The sequence below is a fragment of the Ciconia boyciana genome, chromosome 11 (genome assembly GCF_034638445.1).
Source record: "Ciconia boyciana chromosome 11, ASM3463844v1, whole genome shotgun sequence".
Lineage (NCBI taxonomy): Eukaryota > Metazoa > Chordata > Aves > Ciconiiformes > Ciconiidae > Ciconia > Ciconia boyciana.
This window is the reverse complement of record NC_132944.1, coordinates 8,035,098-8,060,093: the sequence shown is the minus strand read 5'-3', so window position 1 is coordinate 8,060,093 and position 24,996 is coordinate 8,035,098. Positions and strand designations below refer to the sequence as shown.

The 24,996-nt window shown below is 45.3% G+C and overlaps 1 long non-coding RNA gene across 2 annotated transcripts; it reads right to left on the bottom strand.

The window, feature by feature from the left end:
* Positions 1-216: 216 nt before the first annotated feature.
* Positions 217-24,459, bottom strand: LOC140658093 (uncharacterized). Of its 2 annotated transcripts, none has more exons than XR_012044598.1 (4): positions 24,270-24,459; positions 23,422-23,565; positions 10,184-10,309; positions 217-1,003 (listed from the first exon to the last, which is right to left on the bottom strand). It is a non-coding gene; the product is annotated as an uncharacterized lncRNA (long non-coding RNA). The 2 variants fall into 2 exon arrangements; XR_012044599.1 differs by lacking the exon at positions 217-1,003 and adding an exon at positions 6,065-8,402.
* Positions 24,460-24,996: the final 537 nt, after the last annotated feature.

Below are 24,996 nucleotides of genomic sequence, written 5' to 3'. Positions count from 1 at the left end.
GTTGTTACAAACATTAACAAGAAGGTTTTGAAAAGGTAAATGAACTTAGACTGGTTTCCTGCTGGACAAGGAATAACGATGACATATCTTCAGCGGTCACACACAGGATCATGAGTTTCACAATTAGTTACAGGATCAATACAGCAGACCAGGTAATCAACTATAGATTATGTTTATGGCTATACCAGAAATAACCAACAAAATGAATAGCATTAATGTAATAACCAAAGATGACTGCACACTCTAGTCTTAGTTCTGGCCTGGCTGGGAGCACAGGGCTTTTAAATTCCAGATCAAGGCATGGTAGTAGAGAATAATCTAAATGTATTATGCCCTTGTGGTACTGGTTTCCATTTTGCAGCCTGATTTGTCCTGTGCATCTCCAAGCAGGCTGTATTGGAACAGTTCTGAAGTGGGTTTTTAACCTGGAATTACAAACAGGTGAAGCACATTGCTCATGTGTGATTAGGTTTTTCTCATCAGCATTAAGAGGTGCAGAGGGCAATGGGCTCTGGGTTCCTGATGTGAACTCTGAGGGATAAGAAGGTCTACCCCAAAGAGGAGGTACTTTCCCACCAGGCAGGGATGCATTTCTATCACAGAAATGCCTTCCACCACCATGCTGCCCCTCGTGAAGAGCCACGGCCTGTCTGCATCCCAAAGATGCTGCCTTTCATATTAGACAATAGAGTTAAAAGTAACATCTCTGTCTGAATGTTCAGGGACAGTAGATTTGTCAAGACAGGTAAATATACAGAGGTACTTTGACTGGAAGTATTTCAGTTGGCTGGGGATGAGGCAAACAAGAGATGCAAACTGACAGCAAAGCTCATCGTTGACATTCACGGAACAGCACATGGTGACCTGGTTTTAGCACCTCCAGTCCCCAACACCTCTTAACAGTTGAGTTAATCCTCCCCCTGCAGAAGAATACACCATAACAGCATTTACAGCAACAGGTTTCAACAGCAATGAATCTCTTCCCATGCAACTCCTAGGAAATCTGGAACAAGAAAGGGGGATAAATCCTGAGATGGATTAGTATATCAGTAAATCAGGTAAATGTTTGGAGAAAGAGACATAGTTCTTCTGCTGTCGCTTGTGTTTCTAGTGCATTTGCTGGCTTGGATGTGGTTACAGTATCATTAAAAACAATCAGAAATAGGCCCAAATCCAAGCAGGATTTGTATCTAATTTGAGACTAGATGTTCTGATATGTATCAGCACATATATGTTGTGATACAGGACTCCAATCTATGTGTGTCTACATTTATGTGTATGGGAGGCAAGTGTATTTAAGTGTTATGTTTCTCCCTGTCTACTTATATTTAAAAATCCATACACCTGCTGTCTGCAGGAGCAGCTGCTACTCCCAGGAACAGAGATATTGTGGCCTTTTACAAGGGACGTCTGCAAAGTATGCACGACTTCAATTGCTTTCTTTCCAGCTCTTTATGTTACTTGCAATGGAAGTATTCAATCTGAAATGATGTGCCAGCTCTTTGGGAGAAAACACAGTGATCATTGGGCCAAAGCAGACACCCATATCAGCACGGAAGCATCTAGAATCCATACCTGAAGCAGGCAAAAATATCCCACTTCCAGTTTTGTGTGGAGAGCTATTTAGTAGAGATCCTTTATGGTCCTGGCTGTCTAGCCCTAATTGCCAAAAGACCTTCATTGTAACTGCATAAACACCATCAAGTCACCAGCCTTTAAAAGATCATTGGTGTCAGCTGGAAATACCACTCCAGAGTCAGACTCCTGTGGGTAATAAGAAAACGTTGTATCTATTGCTCTGTTCTTGTTTCTGTAGCCTGTAATTTTCACTTTATATTGAACTCCTCCCTAGAGCTGTAAAATTTCACTTGGCTTTCAATGTTGCCTTTCCCTCAGCAGAGTATGGATGAAGTGCAGTCTGTAATAAAAATCAAGATTTATTAGCCTTTCTCAGCTGTCCCCAAGACTTGAGAGGGAAGATTATTGGAGTTACCACATCAGATAGTCAATGTGCTTGCAAGAGTTATAAAACTTGTATCAGATGTGGTTGGGTAGGGGGCCTGGTGGCAGACATTTACTCCTAGTGCTGCAGTAAAATCCAAAGATACTAGTTTCCTTCACAGTGTTTTGATTCCAACTGTGTGAGACAAAAATATAGAATTAAAGCGAATACCGGGGGGGGGGGGGGGGGGGGGGGAAGAAGAAATATTGATGACAGAGCTTCTCACGTAGCAAAACACTGAACACGAGTGTTTAGCCTGGGACAGTGGAGGTTCCCGTCCCCGCAAAGGGGCTGCGGAGCAGGGCTGTAGGCAGGGCCCCAGCTGTGCTGGCTGCTCTTAGCTGGTGCTGGAGGACAGAGGGCTCTCTTGCACGAGATACATGGAGAAGTTTTTTGAGAGGTTTTTTTTTCTAGCTGCGGAAGTCAAGGCAGAAGTTATGACAGATGTGTGTGATGTGAGCATGATCCTTATGGCTTGCCCATGCTGTACATTAATCTATATTGGGCCAAAATCAAAGCATTGTAAACAAGTACCACTTCCTTCCACCTGGGTGGATCTGCAGCTGCTTTCCACTGGTCAGCATTTGATCAGACAATAAGAGCTAGTGCTCAGCACCACCATTTTCTTGGGCGTCTGCGCAGGATTGCATTTGTCCTAACCTTTCAAACACCATTGAAAAGGAGTGGAGAAACAGTTAATCATTAAAAGGCAGGCTGAGCCATAGCTGGATTTAAAACAGCTCCAAGTGGGAGTCAGACCACACATGGTCCAAAAAGGAAATTCCTGCAATGTGTGGTTTGCTGAAGGGTGTTTGTTAGCTTTAGCTAACAGCAGCCATAAGAACTTTTAGATTTAGGGGAAAAGAGAACAAAGGCTTTTGATTTTGGTGCGAAGTGTCGCAGTGAACTCAGAGCTACTGGACAGTAATATCTGCACCAGTGGAAAAAATCCTTTGCATGAGGACTTGGCAACTGTGGATGCTTTGGACCATGCAAACTGGTGGCAGGGACATATAAGACCAGGCAAATGCAGATACCTTATGATACTTTAAAAGATCATGGTAAAGATAGAGCAGAATGCTCTGTCTGCTTTCTGTGTTTTTCCAGAGATACCATGCAGCCATAAACTCAGCTTAACTAGCCAGTTCAATGGCTTTTGTCATTATGCGTTACAGTGTAAGAAAAGCATACAGCAACAGAAATATCACTGAGTTTGAAAGTCAGGAAAGGCTAGAACCCTTTCTTCTAAATCCAACCATCTCTTACAAACCTGTTGCTATAGCATTACCTCTGCAAATTCACGAGTTTATGCAGATGTATGACTATACACCTGTATTCACAGACACTCTGGAATGCAATCATGCATGTAATGCTACTGGGGGACCTCTTCCAGGGTAAAATGGTCCCTTGCTAGAATGCAGCAGAACTGTATTCTGGACCAGCCAGAGTATTCTTCACTTCCCTGAAGTTTCAGGGTGTTGTTTACAGTGCAGTACAGGTCGCAGATATTTTTTGTAATGCCCCATGTCACTGCAGGATGGCAGGTACAGATACATCTCAGGTAGTTGTCATTAATTAAGCTGAAGACTCTGGAGACAGTGCAGCAAATTTTTGTATGGTTGTATTGGTTAGGTTGGTGGGGGTAGAGTTGACATACCTGCTGGGTGCATCCCCTCTAAGTCAGGAATGGCACATCTCACTCATCACTCAGTTACTAAAGCAAGAACTGAAAAAAGCCCAGCTGCTCTAGCATTGACCAAGAACAGCAGCATCCATCCGGCAGCCTCATCAGCTCCCTTCCTTCTTTCCTGGGGAGGTTCTGCCTCATCCATGGCCTTGAGACTCCTGCTCTTCCCTCCAGTGTGTTTTTCCCACCTTCTTGCACCACACCATTTTAAAATGGACCAGAGAAAGTATTTAAGAGGGACTATGACATACAGTGCCATTGCTGAATCTTGAGATTGCTCCCTGGCTTCTTCCTTGCAGCTATTCCCTGCTCCAAGCATTACAGATGAAGGGTGCATCCTGCACCACTGAGTATGGAAAAGGCTTCCAGAGATATCTCCTATTTTAGCATATTCTAGGTTCTTTGTGGCTGTATTTAAAGCCTTTCTATGTAACACAGGGAGAATCACTCATTCGTTTCCTTTGTCAGCATTTAGTTGCTAATAGCTCTCTGTTGAAAACTATTTTGGGGTCTATGAACTACATTATTAGTTGATATACAGGTACCTCTATAGGTGAGGGGAGATGACCCTGTTGCTCCAAAGCCGAGCCAAGGCTTGTCACTAAGAGTCATATCTACACAATGGTGAAGGCACAGTCAGTGCAACTGCTGTTTTCTAAATCTGCATCCATCTCCCAGTTCTCCTAGCACAGGCAGGCCTACCATGGCCTCACTGACCTTCCCGTATCTCCCATTTCTTCATGAAGCAGCAGCCACCTTCTCCATCCGCTCTGTCCCTGCAGTGACCGGCTTGGCTCCTCTGGCTGCCCAGTAGCCCCCAGACCTTCATCCCAGACCTATCCCCATTCCCAGGGCAGAGCAGTCAGCCCTGGCAATCCTCATCCTTATCCTTCTGTGGACAAAATGCCTCTTGCCTATGCTAGAGCCACCTCTTTCTGACTCACTTTTGCTGTCCTCATTCTGTGAACAATGACAAAACCTCATTTTTCCACTATTCCTGGAATGCTAAATCAACAAGAAAAAGCCACAAAGTTGAAAGCACAACAGGAAAGTGAAACTTATTCAACGCAATCAAAAAAGCCTCCTTAATTAGATATGTCATCATTTGCAAACATTGCTTTCATTCTGACAGCAACAAGCAGTCAGACCTCTTGCACCTCCTCAGATACCTCGCAATAATCCAGAGGAGATGACTGCTGAAATTCCAGACCCTGCTGTATGAAGTAGACAGGAGCTCCTCAAGTGTTTGCTTTGTTGGAAGGAAAAATGAAATGAATGTTTCCTTAATAAAGAAAAATAGGTAACATTTTTAACATAATGAGATAATCATTGTTCGCTCCTCTGGTATATTCATTACACCTGATGAAGTCCTGTCATCATAATCTAGGTGCCAGGAGTTGATCTATTAGATTTACACTGTAATTCAGCATTCATTAGCAGCATCATTACTTTAAAGCGTTTATAGAAATGGGGTGTCAGATTTACATTCTGTTTTTTCAGTTTTGGCCTCCTTTTTTTTTTTTTTTTCAATGCAACACTGTCAATTTAAAAGCTGCATAACAAATGTCTTTCTCTGTATAGCCAACTGCACAATTTTTGAAATCTAATTTCATGTGCACAATCAGTGTCTGCTGTTTCCTTTGCCTGCCTCTGCAAAGGGAAAGCAAGACAGCCAGCTTCATTTTGCTTTATAGCCAATTTCACTTTCAGGTTCATGATGGTGAAAAATGTGGAGTAAGCAGAGTGGGAGGATGATAAAAACCTGTTTAAAAGCAACTGTTTTGGTTTAAATGAAAAGGAAAAAAATGCCGCTGAATGGTTCTGCTGCATTACATTTATACACTTACTTATTGAGTATTAGAAAATGCCATGTGTGTTGAGAATTCCTAAGTTACCTTCCCTGGCATGAATACAGTGTTTTCACTAGTCTTGGCTTACAGTTGATTTCTTTTTAATAGTATACTTTAGAAATTCTTTTAGGTGCTGATTCATTGAAAGATTTGTACACAACACAGAGTTTAGATAATTTTATTCCAGCTGTGGCAGAGTAGGTAGGCAATACCAGAATCAGCATTAAAGCTGTTCAAAATATGCCGTTTCAGGCTGGCGCAGCACACTGGCTAGGTGGCTGTAGTGGTTTTGATCCAGTTCTTTGGAGCAGGAGGGCGTCTAAAATTGTACTACTGTATTGCCACACTGGGGCTTGGGATGACATTGGCAGGACAGTGGCTGCAGTTTACACGTATACCCTTTAAACCTGCCAGTTCAGGACTTAGGTCTGACTCAGGTTTAACAGGAGCTGAACACTCGTGAGGGTGGTAACTGCAGTCCTATTGCACTTGCTGCCCCTTCTGCCCTTACCCATGTGTCTCCACTCTTCTCCTTGGTATCTGCCTCTCAAGGTGAAATGGGAGTTTCATCTCCATGGCCTGGCTGGTCTTTTGCATCTTAGCTGAAGTGCATGCTGCTAATCGCAACAGTGGCCTTTGGGGTAACATTACGATCTATAAATTCTAATAGATAGTGTCGTACATGGCTGCTGAGAGAACCACGTCTCTGTGATTAATGAATCTTCTTTAACTGCCCACTTCCCAGCCTTATTACAGCCAGTAAATCTGGATGGATTTTTTTTATCCAGTTTCCCATTTTTTGGCCAGTGCTATCTTGGCATATATAAGTAAATCTGCTTTTCCCTTTTCCATCTATTTTTCCTTTTTTTTCACTGACTATCTGATTCTTCAAATCAAGATAAATTTCCCTAGGTATCACCATCCTCCTCCTGGATCAGTGTCTCAGGTCTGGCTCAGATCATCACATAACTAGGTATCATTGTCCCTGAATTATTGTGTTCCTTCTTTTCTCTCTACAGTATACAGGAATGGCTTTGGTCAGTCCTAAGATGCTACTTTGTTCTACACGCTAATTTGATCTTAAAGTCCATGTGTAAGCCTCTTAGCAGCAAATGCCTACAGCAGTCCCCTAACAGAGTTTTCCCAGCTGTGCAGGATTTTGGCCTGTACATTACCCTGTCCCTGCTCAGTTCTGCCCTAAAAACTGTTACTGGCAGTTTCCTGGAGCAGCTGTTACGTTGTGGTAGCAGCTGATGAGATTTTGTTGGCTCACCTGGGGCTGTGAGCGAGCATACCGCAGCAGCCAGGCAGATCTGAGGCATGAGCCATAGTGAGGTTGGGAAAACCTGTGCCTTGCTTGGGCTAAGGAGGTCTGCACAAGGAAGGCTGCATATGAACGAGCACCAGGGCATTCTCCAGTGGGTCACAGGTATACGTACCGCATCAGAACATAGCCACTATCCCAAAGGTGTGAGGGCTGAGAGGCACGCCAGACCTAGCTAACTCCGGGGCCTTTAGAGTAGCCCAGAAGAGCATCATGGAAGCAAGAAGAAAGAGTGTGGGGTCAGAATTGGAGCTATTCAGAGCTTTGCTCCCTTGCCTGGCACCTGGGGCAGAGCCCACTCTACCATGTCTCCAGGTGGGTTGGATCAGAAGGTACTTTCCTCTGCAGAAGAGGGAGAGAGGTTCTTTCCATCCCCATGGTGCCTCTCATCGGCAGCCTTCAGTGCTCAGAAATATTATTGATCATGTTGGCAGCTGCTCTCATCCTGTCTCTTTTGAAATAAAGGATTTCTCATTCCTTGTTTCAGAAAATGAAGGCCCAGGCAGACTGGAAAGACTGGCTCAGGGTTGTGTTAGTGGAGGATCTAATCCTGTGTCTGTGTACTTCAGAACTCTGTGCAGGCATTATTTATGCCTGCAGCTTTGCAGCTGTTCATTAGTTGTCATAATTGCATGTTGCTTTGCCCCGAGCACAGATGTGAAAGCTCAGGCTTAGCTCTCATGGATCACCATCTTTCGCTGTAATCAGTAGATCCTGCTGGCCAAAGTTCTCCCACATTGACAGAGCATGGAGTAAGGTCTTTAAAAGATATTGACTTTCACATCATGATACTAAATGGAGGCTTAAATGTGTTTTACACCAAAGATTTTCAGGATAAATAATCCATACTGCCTGCAGAACATATGGTCCTGAACTGCTCCAGATGGGTTTGAGCTGCTGAGGTTGTAAATTACATTTTCCCAGCTGGAATTAGGTCCAATTATGGGAATGTGTTCCTGACTCCCAAATTGTCAGTATCTCTGTTACGGAGAGGTGGTGAAGGGTATCTCCACTGCAGCTGCTGTGTCCATTTCCTCAAGGCAGCAGTCTGTGACAGGTCTGAGAAATCCCTTGTTTTGGTCCATGTGATGCAGGTTACTATTAGCAGCCTCTACAGAGGCAGAAGCGGCTTTTCTTGACAGGAGAGCCGATTCTACAGAACAGCATTGCTGTTGCAAAAACTGCTTTTAGTTTAGTTCTCATGCTTGGAAGCAAACCCAGTCCCAGCTGGAGTGTCCTCCAGCTAGAGGAGAAAGAAGAAGGCAAGCCAAAAGAGTGTGGATTACGTGGCAATGGCCTGTTTACTGCGGGCTTGCCCTTGCCCTCCAGTGCATTAGAGGACACCTTCCCCTCTGCGACTGCGCCAGCAGCGGCGGGTTGTTGGGGCAGCTGAGAGGCACAAAATGTCTGTAGCCTGTATCTGGCCAGACACTCCCATGGCGAAGGACCACGCTGGTTATTGTTGCCTGTGGCCTTGCAGGCCAGTCCTGCTTGGTGTATGCCACTCTCCTGGAGTCTCTCAGGACTTTCATCCAGTGCCTAAGGAGGTAAGTGCGGCCATGCAGGTCAGACCAAAGATCTGTCCAGCCCAGCGTTCTGTGTCCCAGCGTAGCAAATACAGATGCCGTAAGAGTGTAGGTAGGTAATGATCATCCCCCAGGCTAATTTCCCATTCTCCAGAGATCTGTGGCTCCAGGATTTCCTAGAGTCAGAGGAGTTTTCTTTCTGTTCAGCCTTCTATTCCCATTTGAGATCTGCTTAAACTATTGGCATCCACCTGCCCTGTGGCAAGGAGCTTCATAATTTCATTATATGACCTGCACAGAAGCACCTCCTTCTGGCTGCTTGGACTTTGCAAAGGGAACTGGTATATTTAACTCTCAGGCCACTAAATCTGTGATAAACACTTGTGCAATTGTGTCCACATGTGAGGCAGAGTCCTTTTCTTCCACCACTGCAGAACTGCACTCTGTCACAGGAGTCACATCTATTTGCTCCCTCACAGGTGATGTCTGGATTCAGGGCTATTAACTTTACAGTCAGTGCTTTAACAAGCTTAGATCTTAGGGTGGTGTAACAGAAATCCAACATTTTGCATGCAATGAGGGGAGAGAGGGAGATACCTTTCTATGGCCCACCGCAACTGCAGTGCCTGGCTGCCATGGGGAGGGAGATGTTCTTAGCAAATGAAAATGGATTGTCCCCTCCTGATCTTAGAAGTCCATGAGGATCTCTTGCTGTTTTCTTTCTCTCTCCCCTTCCTCTTCCCCCCACACTGCAGATTTATATAGTTGAGTAAAATCATGCAGCATCTCTTAGATAATGAGAATGAGTCTGCATGGGGAATAGCTAGACATGCACACCAATAAAATGTTGTTTTAATGATGGCAATTTTCTGGCCCATATTAATTTATCACACTCTCCAGAGAGCACTTCGTTATGAAGACACCCTGTCAAGTGCTTTGCCAGCTTTATTGAAAGGTAAAGAGCAAAAAAGCTCCCAGATCTGGCAAAAAATGTTATAATTGTTCTCAGAACCTGTGTGATTTGCTGTCTTTGTGGAATATGTACATTATACATAGTATAATTTTCTTTTGTATAGTGGTTTCTCTCTGAGAATCTCTGTGTCCCTAGAACTTCCAGTATTTAATACAATAAATATTTTATATGAACAATCATTAAAGATCACCTTTAGAAGCATCAAGAGGATGAATTTAGCCCATGGGAAAAGGCTTGCAAAATCATTTATTCTGTGACCTTTAACTTCCCAAAAGGGCTCAGGAGCTAAGCAGGCTGAAAAAGAGAACTTTGCTCACTGTCATTCTCTCCATTTGCAAACTTGGACCTCACTGATGTCATTCTCCTGCAAGAAAGCATGTGCCTGTTCCTGTCCCTGCCATGTCCACCTCCCTGCTGTGGCTGCAGGAGCCTGATGATGTGTTTCTCGGCGTATGTTGGAACCAAGGTCCCACGTGCACCAGACTGAGAGAAATGGGAATGAAACCCTTGTGGAAATAAGTGATGAAGCTCCACAGCACTTAAGTATTTTCCTGTGCGGGTAACACAGCCCTGTAATGATGGTGCTAGAGGCCCAGTGCAGATGCTAATCTTTGCCAGCATCCTTACCACCCACATAGTGAAAGACTGGCACTGCTACCCACCTCAGCCTGCCCATCTCCTTTCCAATGGCCACAAGCTCTAAGTGTGATGAACTGCGTAACTCTGGCCCAAAGCCATTTAAGGTGCATTTTGCTCCTTTCAGCAAAAATGAATATTTTTTAAGATCTAGTTAAAGTCCATTAAGATAGGCACTTACTTACAGTGCAAATACATGCAGTGTTTCCTTGGACAGCCGCCTTCTCCTTGAGCAATGTGGCTGTCAGTCCCCTGGCAGAGCCAACTTGCCCGGCGCCTGCTCTCCAGTTCTTGCTGCAGTGTGAGGCATTCTCAGATAAGAGGAAGGCACATTTAATTAGTCGCAACTGACTCTGAAACCTATACATGTCTTAGCTGGAGCCATAACTTAGCAGGCAAGCGTCACATGCAGAGACATAAAAAGGTGAGACAAATTGACCACAGCACATCCTGACCTACAACAAACCGCGAGCCTCGCCGAGTGACTGCCTTTGCTTGTGGCCGGCAAATTCTTTAGTTCCTCTGTCATCCTCTGCACCTGGCTCATGAGACTGCGCAGCACAAAGGTGATACTGCTCTGGCAGAGTTCTCTTTTGCGTGTCTAGGGGCCCGTCTGGGGAGTTGTGGAAAACACACCAGCTGCTTGCACTGCTGCTATCGCTCAGGGCCGAGGTCACAACCCAACCACAAAAGGGAGGGAGAAGAAAGTGGTAGAGGAAGTCCTCACACCAGGTCAGTGTGCTTTCCCAAAGCACCACCACTGAGCAGGAGCCACGTTTGGAGACTGCACTTTGACCTTGGTGATACCTTAACTGATGTTTTATTTATTTCCTCTAGCTGTGAAATGGGGTTAATAATTTTCCTCAACTGCACTATAGTACTACAAAATAATATATACTAGAAAATAAGTTTTTGCAACCAGGCAGGCCTGACAGCCCTGCTACTCATCATCATGCAGTGCTGATGGCAAATCATCATTTAAAAGGTCAGCACTTTAAATCCACAATTTCTAGCACTACAGCTTGTGCTGCACTGTGCCATTTCAATGAACATGTTTCTCATGGCAGGTATTTATTGGTGTGTCCTTCATTCTATTTAAAGATTCCTGTTTTACTCCGTGAGGACCAAAAAGAAATAAAAAAGGGAGAGGTAGGGAAAAAAATAATAAAGGGATAAAAGTCACAGCCTATTTTAGACAATTGTTTACTACAGTGCACTCCCTTGACCATGTGCATTGTCAGTCCCCACAGGATATATGTAGCAGCTGGATAATAATTGAGAATTATGGCTTGGAAGGCAATTTATAATCTGATGGATAGTTTATGGCACCGATTTTCTTCCCTGCCGATACTAACAAAACATGACACGGAAAATAATCAGATGAAGCCAAGAATAAAATCAGCACAACAAGCTGCCAGCAGGAGCCTCTCGTCAGCCCTACGCCCTCCTTCAGTTACTAAAACATAGAGGTGTTTCCTATAAACACTAGGACAGGGCTCCTGCTGAGAAATGCTGAGCATTTCCCAAGAAGTGCTGAGCATTCAGTCTCCCTTGGGCTGTTGCAGGTGCTCAGCACCTTTATGGAGGAGCTGCGTATCCCCAGGGATGGGGCTCTTGCAGGGGCGTGCACATCAGCCATTTACTCTCCGCACAACGTACATTTACTCTTTAAAAATGCACTTATACCCACTCCTAGTCATTCACTGGTTTTGGTGACCTTTAAATGCACAAATTAAAAGGATACCATCAGTGCAGAAATAACAACATGATGGGGTGTAATATGGGACAAATTCCAAACCTATAGATTGAACTGAAAATCTGGGAAGCATTTAAAACAAATCCTGTAAACAGAGCAAAAAGAAAAAACAAAACAAAACCCCCCCAAAACTTGGTGCCTTTCCTCCAATGATGGTGTTTTCCTTCCCTTTAGACTTCATGCAATTTGGAACCAGAAACAAAAGAGATCAGTTTAATTTCCCATTTCCAGTTAGTTTCACTGTCCTGTATCCCAGATGTCCTAAGACAATGTTGCTTTCCCTTGACTCACAGCATTATTAGGGAATGATTACATGAAACAGGAATATTCTTCCTTAGCAGACTGAGTTACTGATGCTAAATTAGGTCATACTGTTTAATATTTACAGCGCTTTTTAAAGATGTCTTGAAGTGCAGTAGTCAAGGCTGGTTTATCTATCTACGTATCCATCTATCATCTGTGTGTGTGTGTGTGTGTTCAAAAATCAGTGTCCCTTTAAATGATATTCTGAGCCTTAACCATTTCCTCCTCCAGCCAAAGATAACGTTACGTTAAAATGCCTTCGTTCCACATATGGTTTATGCCAGCCTCAGCCTGATGCTGCAGCTGAAACCAGCAACCTTGCTCACTCACCCCGTGCTTGCAGCTCACGTCCCCCACGTCTATGCTGCCCTTTGTGTAGCTGTATGGTGAAACGGAGCAGGAACTCATCTGAGTAAACAAGGGAACTGGCAACACACCCCCTCCAAATTAAACTTCCCTTTAATTTCAGCTGAATCCGTGCCCAGATTGGCCAAAAATACACCATGTGAAAAAACACTACCTGGCTCAAAAGAAAGCTGATGGACCAGCCTGCTATCAATATCTGAGAGACTTCCGTGGTTCAGATACCAGGTTTGTGTTTGCGGGTGTGTTTGTGTTTGTCATATTTTAGCCTCAGTTTCCCATTTGAGGCTAACTGGCTCTGTAGCAATGCCGGCTGCTGTAAGCCTGGGCAGTCCCTGCACCTGAACCCAGATCTTGGAGGTTGTTTTTTTAAATTGTCTTGTCACTCAATAGCTAAGGTGGCTGAGGATTTCCTCTGCTCCTCCTTTCTCAAACAGCCACCACAGAGTTCCCTTCCAGGGCTGGTAATGGCTGACTTCTAGCCTTCCACATTAAAAAAAAATTAAAATAAAGACATCTTATCTGGCTTCAGCCAGCCTTCAACCATCAGAATAAATGGTGCTCCTTCACTTCTTGACTGAGTATGTTTATAAGCAGCAGCCAAAAGTATGCCATGAAAAGGAAGCAAAATGAGAATTTTGCTGGAAGAGAAATGGAGAATTTCAGCTCTTCCAGACAGCCATGGGAAAGAAATTTCCATCAAAATGTTTTTGCTGCCCTAGGAAACACTCACTCCTCCACCCCCCAGAGAAATGGACAGTGCATGGGATCCTGCAAGGGGCACTCAGCTGGAAAGGGAAAACCTTAATGTCAACAACTGGTGATGATCCATTACTAGGGCGAGTCCAGGGGATGGAAGAGATGATAGATTAAGCCCCATAGGAATATACATTAACTTGAAAAGGGCATGACTGTTATCAAGCCACCTGCTGAAGGCTAGGGATGCAGGCTGTGTGTGGACGGGTTGTTTAATGGAAACTTCAGCATTTTATTACTGTTGGCAGTATGTACAGATGTGTCTAACAAGTGTGTAAAGCTGAAATTCAGTCAGCAGGGCTCAGAAGTTGACTCTTGGAGGCTGCTGCATCCTCTGAAATTGGAGTCTGGCAAAATATACCGGTTGCAATCTCCTTTGGGGCAAATACCATCTATTGGTGACTTTTGGAACTGATTTTAAAACTAAAGGCAAGTATGGTCTTTTTCTATCTCTAAGTTAAATAAGCTTCACTTTTTTGCCCCTGACAGTGCTTCTACAATGTCTTTTCTGGCAGAGACAGTGAGCCTGACCCTTCCTCTCACTTTGAGACAGGGAGACAACACATATCCTGGTGCTCACAGGGGCTGCCACCCAGGCTAAGGACACGTCTGAAGGACATACCGAATTCTACCCAGAGAGCCTTGTGGCAGCAATTCAGCAGTGAAGGCTCAGAGGGGGAAAGTCTATCAGCTTGTGCTGACACCCTCATAAGCATTGTCCCCCAGTATATATGGGCTCCTGTAAAGCTCTGTTTAAGAGTTTCCACTTGTATCCCTTTTAAAACACTCTTCCTACAGCTTCACTCTGTCTCTTTTTAGTTCTGAGACCAATCACTCATACAGAACTAAATCTGCTGTTACGTTCTCTGGTACTGAATTATCCATACAGGCAGTTATCCTCACCTTCCTTTGCTTTTTTCATCTTTTTTAGAAGCCTATTCTATGGTCCAGGCTCACTCAGACCCTGCACATTTCATAGCTCTATGCTTTCCTTCAAGGCTGCCCAAGAACAGCACTGCCCACTGGCTAAGGCATATCACTCCAGGTGAATCTTTGCTTGTTTTCTCCCTCATTCTTCTCTGCAGATTCTTTAGGACTTATCACCCAGTAAAAAAAAACAAAACAAAACAAAACAAAAAAAAAAACCTCCACAATCAAATGATGTAACTCATATTTGCTAATCACCTTATGTTCAGATTTGGAAAGTGCCAAAGCACCAAAATTTATCAAACAGAAAACTGAAAAGCACATGCTGGCAGAATTGCAGGATGGACATGCCTGCCTTGCAAGCACACATGCCAAGTGCTTTGCTGTTCAGCCAAGTCACTTTTCAGGCATCTTTTTCAGTGCTCTGAGAGATACTCAGTTTCTTTTCTTCTGCTTTTACATCAGTAACAGGTTCTTTACAGACATCAGATTCTGCAGTCTAATAGGGAAAACTCAGATACTAAAGGTGGCTGCGTCACTGTTTTTGTGGGGTGGACAAATTGTTGCAAATGTGCCTTAATCAGAGTCAAAATATTTCTCGTATGAATATCAGGTGTGGTAGGAAAATGAAAGTTCAGGAACACAACCTGAGATATCCACCGAGATATCCACCCACTCTCCAGGCCCTGGAGAGAGAGAAGCACATCGATTTACATATCAATAATACTCATTTACGCTAATTACCCTTTTCCTAAAACTTATCTTTCTAGTGGAGAGCTGATCTGAAGACAAAAATGCATCTTGATTGGTTTGCCTTAACTTTGGAAGGATGAAGCAATTTTCCCACAAAGCAAAGCAAAGAAGTCACACTGGAGGCATACCTAGTTATAGTAGCTAACTTCTGTCAGGTCAGTAAATATTCTGCAAAGGTATGCCAATTTAAGGTCTGCAGTCTCTCACTTTAGGCTCTGTGGGACAAATTCTTCCCTCAGGCATTTTGACACTTGTTCTAGCTGGGAGATTCATGGGTTCAAGCTGAGATGGAATTTGGCTCACAGAAATTTAGAGTTGGGATATTTCTATTGTCAGTTTAAACTGTGTTCTTCTAGTTGCCTTGTCCTAACCCTTCAGATCTTAGAGAGAGTTCCTGCCTATGAAATGGAGTTCTACGCAGTGATTCCACCTTTTCAGACCACACCTCCGTCCCTCTGCACTCCCAATGTCCAGCAAGAAGATCCAGCTCTTCCAGAAAGTCTATCTGCACAGCACTTACTTACTTTCCTGTCAGCATTTTGATCAGTGGTCTGTTTCCTTTCCTCATTACACAGACTTTGAAAAAACACTGACTAATGATGGTGTTCTTTATTAGAAAGTAGCAAAATGAAAAGTATCACTCCAGGGTTTTCCAAACAACAGTGACATTGTTCTTCCGTTAGAAATCCCTGAAGCTGAATTCCCACAGGAACAGGTGTCTGCTCTGCTTACTGGCAGCTACGTTTTAAAACTGCCTGCCACACCATCACACAGTTGGCACTGATCTGCAGAACTGTGTACCTGCCAGCTGACCTACCAAAGAGAAAGGCCTCCTCTGCTCACTCTGTAGATCAACCAGCCAGTGTCCCCTAAATGCACCATAATCTTGTGGCACAGAGAGATACACATTCCTGCCTTCCAGCCCCCTACACAGCTTTGCCAGGGCTTCGTATTCCTGACATGTCTCATCTCCTGTTAAGTTTCCTGCTGAGAGGACGTTCTTTGTGCTGGAGCAGATGAGGGATGGACACATGGGGAAATGATGACAAGACTTATAAAGAAAAGCAAAGATAAACCAACCCCCAAAGCTTCAGTTCTTGCATCAATTTCAAATTCAGTTGTAACAGTCAGTGAAGGAGCATGCTTCTCAGGCATGCTATAGATCTTGCACCTACCCAAAGCACTGGGAATAATTCTTTCCTCAGCAGACTCTTCCATCTCTCACCAGGTCAAAAGGAGCCTCCTGTGCCACCCGCACCAGTTCTCTGCTAGCAGAGGTAACCATGGTTTACAGTCTCTGACCTCAAACTCATTTAGCTCCAGTTTAACAGTGGTTAGGCTAGCTCTTCTCTCCATCCCTTCCAGTTCCTCTTTCCTGACCGCTACGTGTATGCGACTGCAGATCAGGTTTCCCCGGCACAACACACAGCGGCTGCTTTTCTGTCTCTGCTGGAAGTACCTCTCCTGTTATGTTCTATTAATTCAGTCACTGTTATGACAGATTCAGCATAGCGGTGACTTGGTCATCCTACAGTTATAATATTAAGGTTTGACTAATTTAGCAACACATTCATCAAGAGCAGCTGGCCTCTTTTCCATGGGATTTCTGTGCGCATCAATCCTCTCAGCACTTCTTACAGAAGACAGGATTACTCAGAATCACATTTTCCCCTAATTAATCCATGGACTGGAGAAGAATTCCATTTTAATCCAAAGAGACACCAATGAGTTCTGTTGTTTCTCTCTAAAACAAACTGGATACGAAGTAGGTTATAATCCGGCATAACAAAGACTGGAAGGAAATCTCATTTCTAAGAGAAACCTGCAAAGTAACTTTCTCCTAAGGCCTGTCCATTTCTAAAGCCCCAATATCTAGTTTAAGAGAGATATTTTTTTCTTTTTTAACAGCTGGCAGCTAAAGGGCTCATTCTGGGGTAGCAAAGGGGCAGACTTCTCACGGTAAATGCTCAGACCTGCATCTTTTTTTATTCCTTTGTCAAAGGATCTCTCCAGATTTCTTTTGTGTCTCTTGGGAAGGGTCCTCCACAAGGACAGAACTGAGGAAGCAGCGAGAAAAGCATTCATTGGTGCTTCATGAGTAGAAATTCCAGAAAGCAAAGAGCAAGAGCTTCTACCATGACAATATTGTCTGGCCCCTGAGGCACATGAAGAGGCAGCACTTCTTACATGTCTTAAAACACCAAGCCTGCAAGTGAGCTCCAGGCAGAGCACATGAGCACGGGGTCACTGGTTTGATGTGCAAGGCCCCAGGTCCTTGTTCTAAGTGTTGCCATCAGTCCTTAAGCATCTGATCGCTATGTCCTGGTCTGTTTAGATGTGGCAGGACCTAGGACTTGACCCCACAATGTGGTGGTGATCTCACATGAGCTCCTGTCACCCTGTACTGCAGGTACTAGTGATTCAGAGCCAATGTCACTGGGCAGCTACTCTTTATAACAGTTTTGAGTATTGTATGCAGCTTCTATAAACAAGCAAGCAAGCATCTATCTCTGCACTCCAAGAGGTGAGACCAAGTGTCACTATAAAGAAAAAAAGACTTCTGCTGAGTAGAAACCATAAGCCAAAAAAAACCCCCAAAACCCAAAAAAACCCCCCCTTTTCCTGAAGGTCTTGAGTTATCTTCTTCCCAGTGAAAGCCCGTATTTGCTTTGAAATTGAATGGCACTTGCTCTGCGTGGCTATAGTTACGCCCCATTTCTGAGCAACAGCTATGCTCTCTGAAGAGGACACTTGCATAATTTAAAACAAAGCCAGGCCTTTGTTGCTTCATCCTCTAGGCAGGAACTGCAATCTGTTCCTCTTCCCAGATGAGGCAACATCCTGCCAGGAGTTCTCAGGAGCCTGTGATGGTGGAGCCAGGGTTCAGTGATGAGAACACAACACGGATCCTATTCAAGTTATGCCAGTGGCTCATCGTGGTACCTTAAGTGATCCCTTCTCCTTGTAAAATGGATAGAATGGTGTTTATCTATTCCTGTAATGCCCTGTGAAATCTACATTGATAAAGAATTAAAAGAAACTTGTAGTTTATTATTGTAGGACAACTAAACAATGGCTAGGACTTCAGTGAGACAGGTTACTGGTAGTGGTGCATGGTTTTAGGGCTCTGTCTGAGCAGTGCTTATAGAGAAGAAAAGATGTGGAGGACAACACATGAGAACTAATGAGAACAATACAGGGCATGGGAGGGGAGAGAGAACCAACACAAATTGGGGTTTGCTGGGCATAGTAATTCCTTTTTCAGATGTATTCTTTCTGAGCAGTTCTTTACACCCTTACTTGCCTCAAGACACAGTTATACCATCAGCCTAATTTCCGAAGGTTTTCTAAAGGGTGAAGTTAGGAATTAAACTTCATAAAACTAATGCAGGCTGATAGCTTTGGGTGATGAAGGGATAAACAGAGTCCATTACAGAGGTACACTGGTACTACTTTGCTAGTAGACAAGGAACACATAGCTGTAAATTTTCTAGGAGTGGATTCAGATTTTTTTCTTCTTCTCTTGAGCCTTTTTCAACTTTCATTCCCTGCTAAAATCTTGTTATTTTCACATTTCCAGCAGACACCCACTGTACTAATGTTAAGACATTCTTGAAAGAGACCACCAGGATCAACTATGGGCCTGGCCCAATTTCTGTGTTCGCTGATTACAACTGCCTTTGTTTTCAGTGTGTAGTGAAGCCTCTGCAAGCTAGATGCCTTTTGGGCTGTATTGCATCTTGACCCAGTAGTGGAACATTATCAACTGGGCCCTGTGGCATTAGTGGATATGAGACCTTTTTCTTTGTATTTTTATCACATTGCTTTGTAGGACAGCTTGCGGAGGTTCAAGGCTTGCTGAAAGATATCTGATTTCACAGGCAGAAAGGCCTTAGGTTTTGTCTGTCATTCCTTGCTTTGTTTTACTTATGATTGTCCTGATAAAACAAAATGAAATTTCTCTTGCAAAGAGCCAGAAAGGGAATTGTAGCTTTAGCAATAGAGATTTCTGCTATCAGGGGAGATCTGGACATCCAACTGGTGATGCTGTGTGATGAAGCTACTGCTTTTTCCATTTGAGAGCTAATGGCTTCAATTTCCAGCAATCAAGCTGTCCCTGTGGATACTGATTATACCTTGGCTGTAATGTAATGAGATGCTTAGCTATAGCAATGCTTGTCACCACAACTAAACTTATCCTTAGGTTAGCAGCTGAAGATGAGATTTTGAAGCTACTTTCTCAGGATCTGTGAGAGTTTTGCTGTCTTCCTGTAAAGCATGGGTATAGAGTGGGTAAAATTTTAATTTCCCAGAAGCAGTATAAGCAACTGGTGGTTGTATTATTGTTTGTGACAGAAGTTTTATTGATGCTAAGAGCAGGTGTTTCTTGCTAACAGCAAAATGTAAGCAATCACACTCTGAACTGGGGCAACTCAACAGGATTGTACTGATAAACAAAAAGCAGTCAATTTATCCGTTCATTTGCATACACATCAGAGAGTTAGTTATATCACTGCTCTTTAAGTACAGGACGGAAGCCAACAAATAGATCAGAGAGATGCATTTTAGACAATTTTTTTCCATGGGAACAAGGAATGATCTTTGCCCCCTTTATTTTTCTATGCTATTCAAGTGATGGCCATCTTGTTTAGATGTTGGAGGTTGGAAAGGACAGAAATACAGGGGATCTTCATTCTCAGTGTTACCACTAACTTGCCATCTGGCCTTGGGAAAATCAGTAGAACTGACTGGGTGGAAAAACATAACCTCCAGAAAAAGGGAAACACAAAACTGAAATATTGCTGCTAAATCTGAACCAGTATGTTTGGGAATGCCATTGCTGCACTTTCTGGGAGCTGTGATTTGTGATCTCATCCTTGTCACCTTGTCAACACTGCAGGCTCATGCTGCAGTACAGTTCTCATATGAAACTGCAATCTGCTCTTGACTAACAAGCGACAGAGCTTCACAGAGGGGTCATGGAAGATGAAATCTCTGCTTGATGCCTAGAGGAGATGGGGGGCATCTATTTTTGCGATATGTTGTTTTTCAGCCAAATGTCTTCCAGATTTTCTTTTAATGAAAAGTTTCCCATACAGAACCGCATTTTCTGTCAAAATCTCCTTTAATAACCTTCTTATGCTTCATTTTCCCTGTAAAGAGGACGACTGCTCTGACGATTGCCTCGAAGAGCAAAGTAATCTGTACAGACAGGCTCCTCCTCCCTCCATTACTTGCTTTAATTCAAAAGCATTTTAACTATTAGCAAAGTTCCAGCCTCTGTCACTACACTCAATTATTCACAGCAATGGACAGAGACATTGACAGACTGCACAGACATGAATGCCGTTTAGGGCTAGGGCTCCTGGCACTCTGGTAATTTACTGCAGCTGATTATGCAGACTAGCAGAAACTCAGGGACTTTACTTACAATAAATGTGCAATGCATGCTCTATCACTACCTGAAACATAAACTGGATAACCCAGTTCCTTAGTCCCAATGGAACTGAAAGGAGGCTGTTCATTGCATGAGACACACAGGGCAATGCCATTTTCTGTAGTTTCTTGGGTGGTGATGCATTCATTGCAGAAATACTGTTACAGCATTAGTACAGTTAAACCAAAAAATGAGATCACGAGTGCTTATACAGAACTAGGACACATCTTGAACCGAAGGCTCTCAGAAAAAAATCCCTACATACTGTACTGCTATATGTTGAATCTTCCCTCAACAAGAATATTGAACTTACACATCACTGGAAGAAAAGAGATTTGATATGAACAAGTAGGACAAGTAATTTAATGCATCAAAAGTTTTCGGCCACATTCAACCTTTCCTGAAAACTCAGTACTGATTTTTATCTCACTGTCCTTTGGACTTCAGAAATTTTCTTTTTTCTTTTCAACTTTTCACCATTCGTTTTCTATGTCAAATGCATCCTATTAGACAAATGATCTGCTAACTTTCTGGCTGCCACCCCATGCTGCTCACAACGATAGGAACAGAAGAGAAAATGTCTGCTCGGCTTTCACATTTCTGACTCGCTGCCTGTCCCTGATAATGTGGTTGGGATTTTGTATTTCTGAAATATCCACACTAGCCTCCATCAGATGGGAAGACAGTGAGTGCTACTCTGGCCTTGTTTATACCAAGATAGTTTTCCATATTTACAACATTATTATAATGACTCTGATCTCATCCATTTGGGGCTGCCCTGTGTCACCCATCTTTGCTTTGGTCACCCCACCAACAACTGAAATGTATCAATTTTGATACAGCTTGAAATGACACCTTCAACCTCTCACCTTTCCCCATCACAAAACCTGGATTCATCGCATCTTCATCACAAGCTGGATTCAAATCTGTTCCCATCTCCCTCACACCTCTTGTTTGTTTACCAAATTTGCCAATTCTTTCGCTGTACAGCCTCCCCTTGCCCGTCAATGAGAAAAGCTTTGTTTAGAGCTAGCCATGGTATTCCAAATCCAGTGTTAGACTTTTAGAAGTTGACCCATCCTGTGTGAACATTTTGTAAAAAGTCTACCCTGCAGGAGCTTAAAAAAAAGAGTCTTAGTTTAACAGTATGACCAGACAGATACTGGTAATTCTCCAATGTTAAATTCATGAAAATATAAGAACTGGCACACTCAGACAAACTTCCTAGGCCATCTACTTTGTAATGTCTCCAACTACTGAGTGCTTTGGAAGAAAGTGAAAAACATCCCATGGTACAACAATCCTGGTGTAACTCATCTACCAGAAAAAGTATCCCCTTATCTCTGCTGCCCCTCCTCAGGAAAACATCTGCTGAAATAAAAACCAAAGGTTGCTTGAAGTAAGGAATGAGTAAAATATCTGGCCCAGAGCATTGTGCACACGGAAATGCCTGATGCTGAGTGAAAAGTGCACATACAAGCCAAGCACTGCAATTTCTTAAGCAGCTCCTGCCAGTGGTGCAGTTTCAAATACCACAGTCTTACGGAAACCCAAGTGCCCCTTCAGGCAAACAACTCGATCGCCACAGTGGAAGTTTAACTTCCCTTACTATCACAGCAGGGCAAGGCCACAGGTTCCAGGACACAGTGAAGTCTCCACATCTGGTCCAAAAGCAGCAAGCTTAAAGTGCAAAAGAAAAGGAGGTAGCTCTTCTGCCGTTGCATGAGTGAACATTGAATGACGTTCACTGCCACCTCACAGAGAATTATCAGCACAGAGAATACCAGAAAAATGAGTAACTGTTAAGTCACCAGTAGAGCAAGGTTCCTGTAAAAATGCAGAGTGCTCAAGCCATCACTTAACAAGACATATGTGCTGCAGGGTTGGGGGTTTGTTGTTACCAAGTCATCCCTAGATGCCAGCCCTGACTCACCCTTTAGGTGTCCTAAATGCACTCCATGGGACCACAGTTTGCCTTTGCTATCATGATGGAAAGCATGTATGGAAACAGAGGATTCCCTGACATCCTCCTATCGCCTAGCAGCTACTGCTTTTCCAGAGATTTTGTTTGGGGGAATTTGAAGGGATTTCTTTATCTTTTATTTTGTCTAAGGTTTTCCAAAGTGCAGGATTCTACTATGGACTCAGCCTGACTTCCACATGTTCAGAGCACGCAGATGTTTTCTATCGTGAGCGTTCAGGTCTCTTGCATAGGGCAAGCATGGGAAGTCCAACACTTCCAGGAAGTCCCAGCTGCCCTCGTAAGACTTAGCCCACTCTTGGGGAATGCTGGAATGCCCTCTCTGCAAGCTGCTCTGCAAAATGTCAACAAAATCCCAACCTTATTTTTCCACCCTAATCTGAGACGTAGAGAAGCAGAGCAATATTTGCCTGTCAGAGAGGCTTAGAGAAGGAAAAGCCTTCCATGGTGGATTGAGACCAGCAGCTACTATTTAATAGCTCAGCTCCTCTGAGTTACGGCCTTGAGCTCAGATCAGCCTTGGAAGTTTTCCTTGCAGATCCCGCAGATCAGCAAGGGAAAGATCTCACTGTGGTAAAGAACTCCTGTTCTCCATTGACAGCAAGGAAATTAAAGGGTTTGGTTTCCAGGTAGTGTAGGCTTCAAGGTGATGATTTCCCATTGTGTGGCTGAAATCTATAAGCTGTGGTTGCAAACCGCAACCCAGAGTATGATCCAACCAACAGGTTTTCCTGAGTAAATGGAAACGTCTTGGCTCCCCTTCAAATCCTCGACAAATTCTGGAGGCTCCTAACCAGCACTCACTAGCTGAGGTTCGCTGGTACCCTGAGAGTGCCCAGACTATCCTTACAGCTTGTTCTCCCTTCTATGTAAGTGTAGCACTTTGATTTAAGGATCTTCCAAGAACCTGAAATACTTGAGGAAAAAACATTTCACCAGATCTAATTTTTGCATGCGATTTCCCGTTTTTCCACTTACACCGTTTATTACCTGAAGAAGCTGGTTATGGCTTCATCAATACAGCCACTTGCCTTATCCTGGCCATGTCCATCTCCACTCGCCCCCAGTTCCTCTCAGTTAGTCCAGACCCTGTTGCAAACAGACCTCGATGTGACATGGGCTTCCCTCCCCCCATTTCCTGCTTTACCTAACTTTGAAGCTGTCCATCAGGAAGTGGCCCATCTCACAGGCAAGGCGAGCCTTGCCAATGCGCTTCAGCAGGTCCTTCTCGCTGCAGTCATATCCGTTGAAAACACAGCCCCTGCAGACCAGCTTCCTCTCCAGTGTACATCTGTTGACAAACAGTCAGGAAGAAGAAAGAGAGGGGGGAAAAAAAAAAAAGGAAAAAAGAACAACCTTGCTTTGCAATAGAAAAAAATACAAATGCAAAGGCTTGGACTGACCGCCTTCCCTTTCCTGTTTTGCTCAGGGCTCTTAGACCTGTTTTCTCTCAGTATCTGGTGCTCTGGTTGCTACACATTCTCCCTCCGCAGCACTTAACACCCTCACTGCGAGCTGGAGATCAGGAGCAGGGCGAGGGAGGCCGAGCAGAGAGCGTGCATCCACCTTTGGTACACACAGGCCCCTCCTGTCACCCTTGTTGTGCCTCCGTGTCCACCGGTAACACTTTTGGGGCCACCCAGATCCTGCGCTGTGGAACAGGCGCACGCACGCCCGCCAGCGCCTCGCAGACGGGGGAGGCCGCTGTCCCCGCTCGCCGCCCCCTCCGGTGCTCACGCCCCGGGCGCAGCCAGCCGGCCCTGCCCGCCCGGCCCCGCCGTGCTCCCGCGGGCCCGGCGCGCAGCCCGGCCGCGCTCGCTGCCGCGGGTGGGCGCAGCCAGCAGGAGCCGCTCGCGAGCACGCGGGGGCGCGGCGTCTCCGCCCCTGCCGCGCCGGCTCTGCCCCCCCGGCTCTGCCCCCCCGGCTCTGCCCCCCCCGGCTCTGCCCCCCCCGGCTCTGCCCCCCCGGCTCTCCGCTCCGCTCCCGCCGCCGCACCCGCGTCTCTCTTCGCTGGCGGCGGTGAGGCCGGGGCCGCCCGGCGCTGAGGGGCCGCGGTCCCGACAAGGCGAGCGCGTCCCCTCGGCTGGCCGCGGGCCTCGGGACGTTTCCCGCCCGCTGCCGCCGCCTCCACCTGGAGGTGCCGGGAGGCTGCGGCCCCGCGCGGGGCAGGGGTTGCCCCCGGCGCCTGTTGGGCCGCCCTGGCTCCGCCCAGGCCGGCCGCTCCCGCTCAGGGCCGCGGCCCGCGCTCGCCCTTGGGCTTGTGGGGCTGGAGCAGGGCTTTGCCACGGCGTCCCTGGGCCGACCCCGGGCGTGCCGGCGGGAGGGGGGCCTGCCCTGCGGGGCTGCGGGGTGTGCGGGCTGGAGAGCGGCGAGCGCCGCTCGGGGCTGCTGGGCACGGGGCCGCCGCGGCGGGACGGGTGCTGGGGAGCATGGGGTGGGCGCTCTGCGGGGGTGCAGCTTTTCCCGAGAGGACGGGCCGGCTCTGCCGGGAGGGGGGCATCGCCCGGCGGTCTGCCAGAGCGCCTCAAGGTAGCGCTTCGTGCCGCAGGCTGTTTGTACTGAGCGGGGGGTGCGTGTGGAGGCAGAGCTCCGGACTGCCGGGAGGTGCTTCGTGCCAGCTCCTCTCTACTGAGCTGAATTCTGCAAGCAAAGTAATAAAACCAAGCTCCCATCTCTTGCATCAGAGAAGCTGGAGAGCTCGGTAAATACTGCGAATGGGTTA